Source organism: Ranitomeya variabilis, chromosome 2 (genome assembly GCF_051348905.1).
Source record: "Ranitomeya variabilis isolate aRanVar5 chromosome 2, aRanVar5.hap1, whole genome shotgun sequence".
In the NCBI taxonomy this organism is placed as follows: Eukaryota; Metazoa; Chordata; class Amphibia; order Anura; family Dendrobatidae; genus Ranitomeya; species Ranitomeya variabilis.
This window is the reverse complement of record NC_135233.1, coordinates 325,209,530-325,222,666: the sequence shown is the minus strand read 5'-3', so window position 1 is coordinate 325,222,666 and position 13,137 is coordinate 325,209,530. Positions and strand designations below refer to the sequence as shown.

Here is a 13,137-nt window from a genome sequence, read left to right as displayed (position 1 = left end):
TTCTCTATGGGATTAAGATCAGGCGAGTTTGCTGCCAATCAATGACAGTGATACTGTTGTTTTTAAACCAGATATTGGTACTTTTGGCAGTGTGGACAGGTGCCAAGTCCTGCTGGAGAATGAAATTTCCATCTCCAAAAAGCTTGTCGGCAGAGGGAAGCATGAAGTGTTCTAAAATTTCCTGGTAGACGGCAGCCCTGACTTTGGTCTTGATAAAACACAGTGGATCTACACCAGCAGATGCCATGGCTCCCCAAACCATCACTGATTGTGGAAACCTCACACTAGACCTCAAGCAGCTTGGATTGTGGCCTCTCCACTCTTCCTCCAGACTCTGGGACCTTGATTTCCAAGGTCTAGTGTGAGGTTTCCACAATCAGTGATGGTTTGGAGAGCCATGTCATCTGCTGGTGTAGGTCCACTGTGTTTTAGCAAGACCAAGACCAACGTCTTGATAAAACACAGATCTCTTTTGAAGATGGAAATTTCATTCTCCAGCAGGACTTGGCACCTGTCCACACTGCCAAAAGTACCAATACCTGGATTAAAAACAACAGTATCACTGTGCTTGATTGGCCAGAAAACTTGCCTGCCCTTAACCCATTCTCTATGGGGTATTGTCAAGTAGAAGATTAGACTCCAGACCCAACAATGCAGATGAGCTGAAGGCTGCTATCAAAGCAACCTGGGCTTCCATAACACCTCAGCAGTGCCACAGGCTGATCGCCTCCATGCCATGCCGCATTGACACAGTAACTGATGTCAAAGGAGCCCTGACCAAGTGCATTAACTGAACATACATTTCAGTAGGCCAACATTTCGGATTTTAAAATCATTTTTCAAGCTGGTGTTATAAAGTGTTCTAATTAACTGAGATAATGACTTTTGGGTTTTCATTGGCTGTAAGCCATAATCTTCAACATTAACAGAAATAAACACTTGAAATAGATCACTCTGGTTGTAATGACTTTATATAATATATGAGTTTTACTTTTTGTATTGAAGAACTAAAATAAATTAACTTTTTGATGACATTCTAATTTTGTGAGATGCACCTGTATATACTGGAACCGGTACCTCTGCTCCCTAGCAATCTAGATGCTGGCGGTTCAAGAAGTAGTTCCACTCCTGAGCGCATTTTCTAGTTTTTGTATTTGGTGTACTATATTTATTCTGTAGGTATTATCATCACACAATTGAAGCAGCCATTTTGCAGAGTGACCTGGTGCATCTTGGTTGTTCATCAGTATATCGCTGCAATTAACAGATTTATAACTTGCATTGTGTATGGGAGCCCACGGTAGGAGCGCCGCATATGAAAAGGGTTGTCCGGACTAAGGCTACAAGTCTGCAGTCAGTCTGTGACTGCAGACTTGTGAATCCTCGCATTTTACGCACTGCGCACTGTGAGGATTCTCCGACTAAGAGAGCCGGTACTTTTGGCCACAATCAAACTAGACTTGTTCTGCCTCACTCAATACACCTCCATTCAGCAAGTCTAGTCGGCATGTGACTACATGTATGCAAATCACATACTTTTGGTCATGCTCTCCAGGCACCGGCACCGGAGAATCATCACAACTTGCAGTGCTCATGATGTAAGGATTTTACAAGTGTGACATATTGATTGACTGCAGACTTGTAGCCTAAGGCCGAACAACCCCTATAAAGGCTTAGGCCTCTTTCAGTGTTTCATGCGTGATCCACGTGTTCCATCCATGGTTTTCACAGATAGAAGACGTGCCCTTAGTGGTTGTGGGTTGTTTGCTTGTACAAGGGTCCCCCCAAAATTAAGACAGAGATATGTCCATTTCTTCTATTTAATGGGTACAAGACGCTTGAATTGTTTTCCATTGCACAGTACTGTGTATGAGAAACATAGATGCCACACTGATGGGTAAAATGGACACACAGGCTAAAGAAATAAATGAAAATCGTATCCAACCACTGATGAAAAACAGTTAATTTTTTCTTGCATCCCCAATAAAAATGGAGGTCTGAATGAAACCTAGGATCTTGTTCACACAGCCAATACATGGGGACAGCGTCTCCATGGAGGCAAAGGAGGTCCATGGGATTCCACGTTATGGGGCTGTATGTTCTCCATGTGTTGTCACAGACTTTGTACAGAGCCACATTACAGATAGAAGAATAGCTCTGTATTAATATATATATTTTTATACATTTTATACTCCCATTCTGAGATGACATTTCAAAGTAAATACACCAGCCTCACCAGGTCTGGTATACCTATTTAATAATGGACAAAGTTTTTATTATGAAAGCTGATGATAGATCCTCTTTAAGAATGTAATATGACCAGTTCATTTCAAAATCAAAGGGGATCTGTCACCATGTTTTCGTCACCCCATCTGAGAGCAGCATGATGTAGGGGCAGAGACCCTGATTCCAAATCACTGTTTTATCTGCTGCAGATCTACCTTTTTTTTGTGTGTAAAACCCTGCATATCCCCACCCACACCACTGATTGGCAGCTTTCTGCCTATGCACAGGATACATAGAAAGCAACCAATCACTGTTGGGGTCAAGGTTATACAGTGGTCATGAATATGGAAGACTTCCTCGAAGCAGGTAAACTGGTGATCTAGTGATAATTTCCTGCTGATAAAATTATACAAAGCTGCCCAGTAAGTGACACATCACTAGAATCAGGTTCTCTGTCCAAACAATATGCTGCTTTTTTGATTGAGTGGCAGACAGCTGGTGACAAATCCCCTTTAATGGTGAATCCACAAAAATGGCTGCCTTCACTGTGTAGGTGATGAGTTTAAATACACCATATGGAAATATATATATATATATATATATATATATATATATATATATATACAGTATATATCTATATAAATTTCCGCACAGTGTTTATATAGTTTTTCTTTTCAAGAAGATATTTTTCAGCTTAGAAAAATAAACTGTGATTTATCATAGTCTGACTCTGAGATCAAGTGTCATAAAAAATAATTTTCTTTGTAAGTGGAATAACAAAAATTAAAAAAAAGAAATAATAATTTAGACCCATCGATAATGCATCTGGAGAAAAAGACCACATAAATAACTTTAAGAAAAAATATAATAAGCATGCACTTAAAACAGAAACAGTGATATCAAAGAAATATCAACGTAATATAAATGGTGTGATCAACATTAATAAAAGAAATTAGCCAACTTTCACAGAAGCATGCAAAATGGCAACAGTGATCAACCCAACAGTTCGATGTGCGCAACTTCACTCTTAGGCTATGGTCACATTTTATGCTGTGTATTTAATTTAAAAAAATGCAAGTGACCTCGTGCAAAAATGGTGCAACATCAAAAACTCACCAAAAGCTCATCGTGGGAACGTAGCCTACTGCAAATATTTTAAAGTACGGTAAAATGTGTTTTCTTCTAATCCACTGATAACTCCAGTTATTATCTTTATTAGCCACAGTGCTGCGCTCCTGCATTTATCACACAGGTGCCAGGTCATTGCCTCCTGCAGAATCACCTCCCTCATCCACTGCTGCTGTGCTAATTCCAGTGATCTTGATACAGGTTGCAGCCTGGCTTTATTTATGGGACGGTCGGAGTAACTCAGAGTGATAGCAGAAATACTCACATTATTATCTTTCCTACCCACAGTCCACTCCTGCATTTATCACACAGGTGCCAGGTCACTGCCTCCTGCAGAATCACCACACTCATCCACTGCTGCTGTGCTAATTCCAGTGATCGTGATACAGGTTGCAGCCTGGCTTTATTTATGGGACGGTCGGAGTAACTCAGAGTGATAGCAGAAATACTCACATTATTATCTTTCCTACCCACAGTCTGCTCCTGCATTTATCACACAGGTGCCAGGTCACTGCCTCCTGCAGAATCACCTCCCTCATCCACTGCTGCTGTGCTAATTCCAGTGATCTTGATACAGGTTGCATCCTGGTTTTATTTGTGGGAAGGTCGGAGTAACTCACAGTGATAGCAGAAATACTCACATTATTATCTTTACTAGCCACAGTGCTGCGCTCCTGCATTTATCACACAGGTGCCAGGTCACTGCCTCCTGCAGAATCACCTTCTTCATCAACTGCTTCTGCGCTAATCCCAGTGATCTTGATACAGGTTGCATCCTGGCTTCATTTATAAGACGGTCGGAGTAACTCAGAGTGATAGCAGAAACACTCACATTATTATCTTTCCTACCTACAGTCCGCTCCTGCATTTATCACACAGGTGCCAAGTCACTGCTTCCTACAGAATCACCTTCCTCATCCACTGCTGCTGTGCTAATTCCAGTGATCTTGATACAGGTTGCATCCTGGCTTTATTTGTGGGAAGGTCGGAGTAACTCAGGGTGATAGCAGAAACACTCACAATATTATCTTTCCTACCCACAGTCCGCTTCTGCATTTATCACACAAGTGCCAGGTCACTGCTTCCTGCAGAATCACCTCCTTCATCCACTGCTGCTGCGCTAATTCCAGTGATCTTGATACAGGTTGCATCCTGTCTTTATTTATGGGAAGGTCGGAGTAACTCAGAGTGATAGCAGAAACACTTATATCATATCCCTGCTGCAGTATATGGCTCCTCATTGGATCATAAAGGCAAATCTAGTATTCCTCTGCAAAACGCATATCAGCAGATCTCATATTCCCTGCCTTGTATTATAAGAATCGCACACATGGAGTAAGGACGTATGCACGTTGCATAATGCCGAGAATTCATGTTTGCAGTCACCTGCTGTATTATAGAGCTGGGGATAATGCTGTAATACAGAGCAGACAGCAGGCTAATGCGCAGCAGAGCTGTGGAGGTGCTATTGTGTCTGGCACAGGGAATAAATTAATGGTACAACCACACAGCATACGGCGATCATGAACACGAGACTGTTTTGTCTGCAGACTGCGATACGTCCTCACCATCATGAAACTCATTTAGAACCTATCTTCACATTTTTTAAGCATAATGAATGACAGGTTTATCTAGGTCTTAAAAAGAATTTGTCAGGACATTTTTACACATGAAATTAGTGGTATGACCGGATAGGTGCTTGTCCCCCAATAAAAATGACACCTTTTAGATAGAGATCTGATATTCTAGTCATGAGAAATCTAGCATAGAAGTTATATGCAAATCAGGCTGTAAGTGCACTGGGGACGTGTCCAGGTGTACAAATACACCCCAGTGCACTTACAGTCTGATTTGAATATGGCTTCTGTGCTGGATTTTTCAAGACGGGTACATCGGATCTCTACAAAAGAGGTATCATCTTTTTTAGAGGATAAGTGCCTTTACAGCCATATCATTACTTCTATATATAAAAAGATGTCACATGTTCCCATTGATTAAGACTTAAAGGTATTTTCGCACTTAGTTTTTTTTTCCTGTCAAATACCATGAGTTTTCTAGTGTAAACCGTTTTAGGAAATCCTCTGGAATAGTTTGTGTTCTGTTATTGGCAGCCTTTTGTTTGGACAGTGCTTAGAGGAGTATTCCCATATCCAAGATCCTATCCCGACATGTAATAGGTGTAATCTTAATAATATTAGCAAATACCTCCAATTAGAAATGTAGTAGTTTTTCTTATTCGCTTTGTCTCTTTTCTCATGTGCAGGCATTGCAGGACCATAGGTAACCATGGTTACAAGCACTGATATAGTGACTTCTAGTTGCTATTGGTTGTAACCATAGATACCTAAGGTCCTGCCCATGAGGAAAGAGACATAGCTTATCAGAAGAACTGTACAACATTACTAATTGGAGGTATTTGCTAATACTATTATTATTATTTTATTATTACACGTATAATTACCCTGTATGTAACCCCTTTCTCATGTACAGCACCATGGAATTAATGGTGCTATATAAATAAATAATAATAATAATAATATTGGGATATAATCTTAGATATGGGAATACCCCTTTTATTTAAGAGTTTTCCACATGACGCTGCTTCAAAGAAATAACATCCACTTTCTTTTCTCAAACCAAGTGGTTTTGAAAGCTTGAAACATTTAAAAGGCACACGAAAGCATGAAAATATTAACACAGAAATGAGTATGAAGATCCTTTTGAGCATTTTGTGAGCGCATTTTACTGCATTTGTAGGAGCCGAGCTGCACAAAATATGCCGGAAAAATGTGTGAACATTCCCCTAAAAGTCTCATTCTTTCAAAACACTACATACAGTGACTGAAGTAGATAACACAGAGCAACGGGGGCATAGAAAGCTGGAAAGGGTGGAAATCATACATGCATCGTTGCAAGGGAGATTTCATCAAAACTGTGACAAAAAAATAGTTGAGTTGTTTCTTCTGGCATCCAATTAGGTTGCAGCTTCAATTTTGCAATGGGCATCTGAAATTGAGAGGCAGAATCTGATTGGTTGCTTCTGGAAATGTCTCCTGCACTGTTCATTGTGTAAGTAGCCTTAATGCACCACTTCAGCGGGTTTTTATTTCAGTGCTGGAGTGGGACATTAATGTGGGGTCTCTGACCCTAGTATTATATTTTACAACAGCTGTTTTCTGCTATTTCCTGCACCACTCAGGTTCCACGCTGCCATCTGGCGACCACAACTTGTGACTGACTGGAAGTCAGAGGTAACGGTCACAAGCCCTCAGTATAAGTCTATGAGAGCCACGTTCTGACTCTCATAGATTTACATTGAGTTATGACTTCTGGATCACCCAACAAACACCAGAGTGGTCCAGCAGGTCACAACCTGCAGAAGACAACCAGAGCGGTACCTTGAACACTTGAAGATGGCGACTGATGTGAAATTATGGATAGGGAACATGATAGGGTGATACAACTCCGGTGATAAAATTAAATAAAATGCTGGAGTTCCGCTTTGAAGCGTAATATCTTATCATAAATTCGCTTTCCTTTTGCCCGAAACAACAGCACCAATGGGGATTTATCCTCCTTATCCAGATGGTTGAGGCAAACCATTACTGTTTACTATGAGCACGCAGGCCGCCAGGCTATAAAAGTCCACTCCGCTAGGGCGATGTCCACATCATGATGGAAAAGAAGTTCCATACCTATTGAGCCGACTTGCAGGACAGCCTCTTGGCATTCGGCCTTGACCTTCTTGAAGCATTATAGGCTAGACATTAAAAAGTTGGGAGAGTCCGCCTTTGTCACAGCCGTCCTACTGTCCGAGGTTCAAAGTACCCACCCAAATGAGGGGTAATTGCTGTATCCCCATTGGTGCAGCTGCTGTAGGCTGACAAGGAAAGATGTATCCCATGATTTTCACAAAAAGCGATAATGGTGGTCCCATCACTTGTTGGAAACCTTATCTATACTATCATCCTGATTATTTTACTGTTTTTTTTTTCTCATTTGCCCTGATACAAAACAGCATCTAGCACGACATCAGTAAGTTAAGGTCACATATGACACAGCGTTACAACCTCAGACTGGCAGCTTTTGAGATCCAATATATTTCAGGAAGGATCAAACAGAGTAAGTGGCCCTCAGCTACACGTTCCTCCTAATTCTCCGTTCTGACATTTAATGCAGAGGCTGCCAGCGATATCCGTTCTGCAGATGTGTCCTCTTACAAATCATAGTTGACGTGAAGCATGAGTGAAATGAATTTGTCACATTGCAAGTTTTACTTTGGAGAGTTTTGTAGTTTTAAAGTTTTTTTTAATGTTTTATAGTATTCATTTCATAGTCAAAATCTGAGAAAAAGTCCTTCTCGATTCCACATACGGCGATCAGATTAAATCCCTGGATCTACTTTTCATCTGCTCTAGAGTTGGTGACCATCGATTCCCAGGGCGCGATCCATCACCGATGTCAGTAATCTGTGACTGCTTTACGGGAGCACGGAGAACCACCTCTTACTGTAGACCTTCTTTTGACTGAAGCTGGCTAATCAAGAGCCTCGAATGCTGTTAAGATAAAGGTAGTTTTAGGGGCTTCCGTCCAGCAGCTTCAAATTACTGACGTAACCAATGAACAGTGTCCTGGCAATCAATTTACATCAACTTCATCTACTACCCATAAACCACAATATTATATAGTTCAAGAAAGTCATTCCGCTGCTTCTTGAAAATCAATGAGTCAACCATTACAGCATAGTGCGGAGGAGAGATCCACAGCCTCACTGCTCTTAGAACAAAGAATCCCTGCCTGTCACAATGATGAAACCTTATTATATATTTACCAACTGTCCCAGATTTGCCAGGACTGTCCTGATTTTTTATATACAGTCTTGGCAAATTTGTGGATGTCCCAAACCAAATGGGTGGAGTTTACTTAAACCCTACTTCTAAACTGGACGCCATATTAGGGTTGGAGGTTGGACCGATGCAGTATTATTATCTAAAAATTGCCAACATTATTGGCCATAAGCGGATACGGTGGCCTTTTTCAGGGCAGTTATCTCTGTCTTAAGGCTCAACAGACATCTGTGGATCTCAGTCTGATCATGGTCCAAAATGTTCTTGTACCAGAACTGCACCTGAATTGAACCAGAACCTGAACCCCATTGAAAAGATGGAAAATATTCTCTCTGTCTCTGCCGGAACTCTGAACATTGCAATGGACTTCCGGGAGATGTCCGCTTTCGGCGTTTACCACCGAACACTAACTGTCCGGTACAAAACCCAAACTAATCTAGCTAAAAGTGACTTACAGCATCCAAAGAAACATCACCTCTTTATGATCAGTGGGAGTCCAAAATCTGGGAGCACCTCCGATCCTGAGAATTAGGAGGTCACTTTGCGGATGGTGTTGTCCTAGCCCACCTCATTATATTAGCCGGCACAACGGCATATGAGCCATCTGGCTGTGCAGCAATAGTTTATATCTAATGACTATATATACTTTATGGATTATAAATTAGTGGTATATAATAGTGATTCCAACTCTTTATAAGATGGGAATACCACTGCCCGATACAACATCTTACTCATTTGTGAAAGTGTCACCTTGCCGGCGGTGGGATGGTTTTTATGACATTTTTGATCAAAATCAGTATTAGTAAGAACACTGTGTTATTTAAATGCACTTTTGCTTTTTACTTATTTAGTTACAGCAGGGTTTATGTTCATTTTGCTTCTTGTAGGTTTTGTGCACTTTATGGTCAATTTTTTTTTTTTTGTTTAAATATTATGCTAAAACAACAAGAAATGATAGTAATAAATCATATATTATTATTAAGACTTGAATAATATTACCATTAAAAGTAAATCATTGTTTTAAAGCGATTTTTTCCCAATTTTGCACATTTATTCATTGCTTTCCTATTTGTTAGACATAGAGGGCGCTAACACATCATGATTTACTTTTCATGTGAAATCCTCCAATACAGGGAAATAACGTCATGCATTAGAACAGGCAAGTGTCACAGGTTTTTCATGATGTTCCATTAAAATGCAAAGAAAGGAGTGAAAATATTAAAGTAAATAACGATGTACTTAGAAATTGTGAGGACCATAGTCACGTATGTCACCATGTATAGGCTTGCTCTATAAATGTCTCATGTGACACTATTATGGGGAGGAAAAATTGGAAGAACATTCTGTTACACTCCAGGTAATCAGCTATACGAGTGAGCGGAACATAGTGACATTTAATGTAAGATGCCCAGAGACATAGTAGAGGCTCCTATGTCAAAGATTTTGTGGAATGGGCAGCACGGTGTCTCAGTGGTTAGCATTGTTACTGGGGTCCTGGGTTCAAATCCCACCAAGGACAACATCTGCAAGGAGTTAGTATGTTCTCCTCGTGTTTGCTGGGTTTCCTCCAGGTTCTCCAGTTTCCTTCCATACTCCAAAAACATACTGATAGGGAATCTAGATTGTGAGCCCCAATGGGGACAGTGATGATGTCTGTAAAGTGCTGTTGAATTACTGATGCTATATAATGGAAATAAATAAATGAGTAACCCCCCTCCCCAACATTAGTTTAATGAGTAAGGAGCAGGATCTACTGTGCATTGGTGTTTGCTAGTATGAAGAACAAGGTCCTACAGACTTTGGGTGATCACTGCTGCATTTAAACAGGGGACAAGAGACCCTTGTTCTGGTGAGGGTCTTAGTTGTTCTACCGTCTCCCCCCAATTAAGCAGTTCTCATCTATCTACTGCATAGGTGATAATCCATTATTACCGATATACTCATTTAAGTCTCCAGATACATCAGAACCACAAACAATTAAAGAGGTTCTTCGGCCTTAGGCTACAGCTCCATGTGACTGCAGACTTGTGAATACTCACATTGCATGTACTGCACGCTGTGAGGATTGGCCGGCAGCGGCGAGCGTGTGACCGCAAGTATGTGATTTGCAGGCATGCAGTCAAGTGCCGACTAGACATGCATGGCCTCGTTCAGTACAAGTGTATTGAGCGAGGCCAGACACGTCTAGTCAGAATGTGGCTGGCAGTATGTAAATCGTATAGTTGCAGTCACATGACCACTTGCTCCTGGCACTGGAGAATCCTCTCAGCGTGTAGTACATAGAGTGACTGCAGACTTGTAGCCTCAATCTGAACAACCCCTTAAATACAACCAGCGTTCGATTTAATTCACTTTACGATTTTGTTTCATTACCCTTCTGTATATCATAACTAGGGATGAGCGAATTTGATCAGGTCAAGGCTTATCTGGTAAGCACTATAGCTTGCCCAGTAAGCCCTGAGCCGATCAATTTCACTCATGTCTAATCATGGCCCACGAGTCTTTTAGACTGCCGACCATATACTTGTTCCAAACTGCATTTCCAAAGTGATGATCCCCACGTTTGTCAGCCTTGTTATTATTATATAGTTATTATTACAAATAAAATAAGCCTAAAAAATAATCGTTCTGGTCCCCGATCCGGAGAAGTGTAATATTGTCTCATGAAGAGTCCACTATTCATCTCCCAGCAGTAAGTCATACAAAGTCCGACACGTTCCTCCAATATAAATGACCTACAGATTGTAATCATTCATAGGAAAATTAAGTATTGACTGATCCCACTGAAGTCAAAGAACGTCGGAGCTCGGTGTCAAAAGATGCCGAACGTTCTGCGTAAAATCAGTTTCCATCCTGTCTGCTTTCCGCTCTTATTGATGGGAAATGTTAATATCTCTCTGTGTCTTTCCCATCCTTCTGTACTAGTTATAGCACTTTCTTATGCCTCTGATCGCCAAAATCCTACATTCAACTGCATCACTTTATTTCATAACGTTTGCTTCCTATTGTCCATTTTGACATCCCACTAAATCTGCTCCACCGGCCTCAGGGAAAAGAGTCGTCCTGCACAGGCGGTATAATAAAAACCTACACAAAGATTCCAATGTGACACTCATTTTTCATGATGGAATACCATAGGTAACCTGTGTCCGTTCATCACATTGATGCGACCGGTTACTTTCACACCAGGCAAAAAGAAAAAGAAAATTCACAAAAACACACTGAAAAATATAATAAAATTATAGAGCACAGATAACTCTAGGTTAGATATGAATTAGTTCTGTATTGTTTTATTACATTTCGGATGTCTTTATTGTTTGACACGTGATGTAGATGACAATAAATAATAAGATTGACATTTATCATCAGACGCAAGGACATTTATTTTTCCTACATCCCAGTGCACTTTTCACCCTGTGCAACTTAATTTACTCTATTTAATTTTCTTTTGTGCCTGATGGGGGGTTGAGGACATTAATGATATCATTACTTATACTGAAGAACAAGGCCTCCTGCTATTTTTGCCCTTAATGTCATTATTGCTTAAAAGACGTAAAAAATCAGTCTGTAAAATGAAATCTGTAATAGCACATATCGTTTCTCTGGCTATGAAATAGTCATGTATTATTTTTGCATAACTATACAAAATATACAATTTTTATTATTGTTACTATTATTTGTTTTTTTTAATTTTATTATTATTATTTTGATGCTATAAAATATGAAGATCAGTTATTTTTACATCACCTCATTATATAGGACATTTAACACTACAGATAAAAGGAAAAAAAAGTGTTTAAATCAGTATGTATAACTTAGCTGAGTCTAATAGGAATATTCTAGGAACTTTCTAAGGGTGAGCCATCATTGGGGCGCCACTGGCATTTATCCAATAGGCTGTAAACCTCTGCTATCAGGCAGGGATTTATTCTTTGGGCTCTAGGGTGAAGTGAACGGACAGTGTTTTATAAAACCTGTCTGTCAATATTATGTTTGTCACAAAGCCAGGTCCTTACATAAGTTCATATAGGCCACTGTTCATTATATACCTTATTTATTATTTATTATGCTTTGCTTATACAGCGCCATCATATTCCTTAGCGCTTTACATTCCTCATCACTGTCCCCATTGGGGCTCACAATCTACATTCCCTATCAGTATGTCTTTGGAATGTGGGAGGAAACCAGAGAACCTGGAGGAAACCCACACAGACATGATGAGAACATACAAACACCTTGCAGATGTTGTCCTCGGTAGGATTTGAACCCAGGACCCAAGCGCTGCAAGATTGAAACTAGTGCAGAGATACCTGTTATTGTTATAAAGTTTGATTTGGTTAACAGGGTTGTTCAGCCTTATGCTATGATTTGCATTTATGCAGTCGTCTGCCAACTAGACGTGCACAGCATTGAAAGAGGCTGGACATGTCTAGTTGGAATGTGTCCGGAAATATGCAAATCATTTACAAGAGAGTCCTCACAGCACACAGTGCACACGATGTGAGGTTTCACAAGCCTGCAGTCAAATAAAGCTCTGCCGTCTAACTATTTATCCCATTGACTATTATAGATGAGTTAGGAATGCCATGGCTATGTTGCTATTTTGAACTTTTCTGTAAAGGCAGATACTCAGAATAAACACCGGCGCTAAAATGAAACTGTGACCCCCCCCAAAGCTGCAGGCACCTATGCAGGTGGTGTGTGTACACCTGCTATTACTGAATAAAGGCTAATAACAACAAACTTAGATGCCGCGCTACCAGGGGATGCTACTACTTCGTAGAGCAACAAAAAACAATGCAATAAACAAATCCTAAGTTGAGTTACCTTGTGGCCGTCACTGATGTGTCCCCGTAAAGGCAATGGGCTACTATGATAACCGTGTTCTCCGTGCTGATGAAAGCAGCGTTCCTCAGACCATACAGACAAGGGAGCG

At 40.5% G+C, this 13,137-nt stretch overlaps 1 protein-coding gene across 4 annotated transcripts in view; it reads right to left on the bottom strand.

Moving 5' to 3' along the window:
• Window positions 1-13,137, bottom strand: part of FGF13 (fibroblast growth factor 13) — a 507,578-nt gene that overhangs the window by 248,994 nt on the left and 245,447 nt on the right. The gene's annotated exons all lie outside the window — the stretch shown is intronic.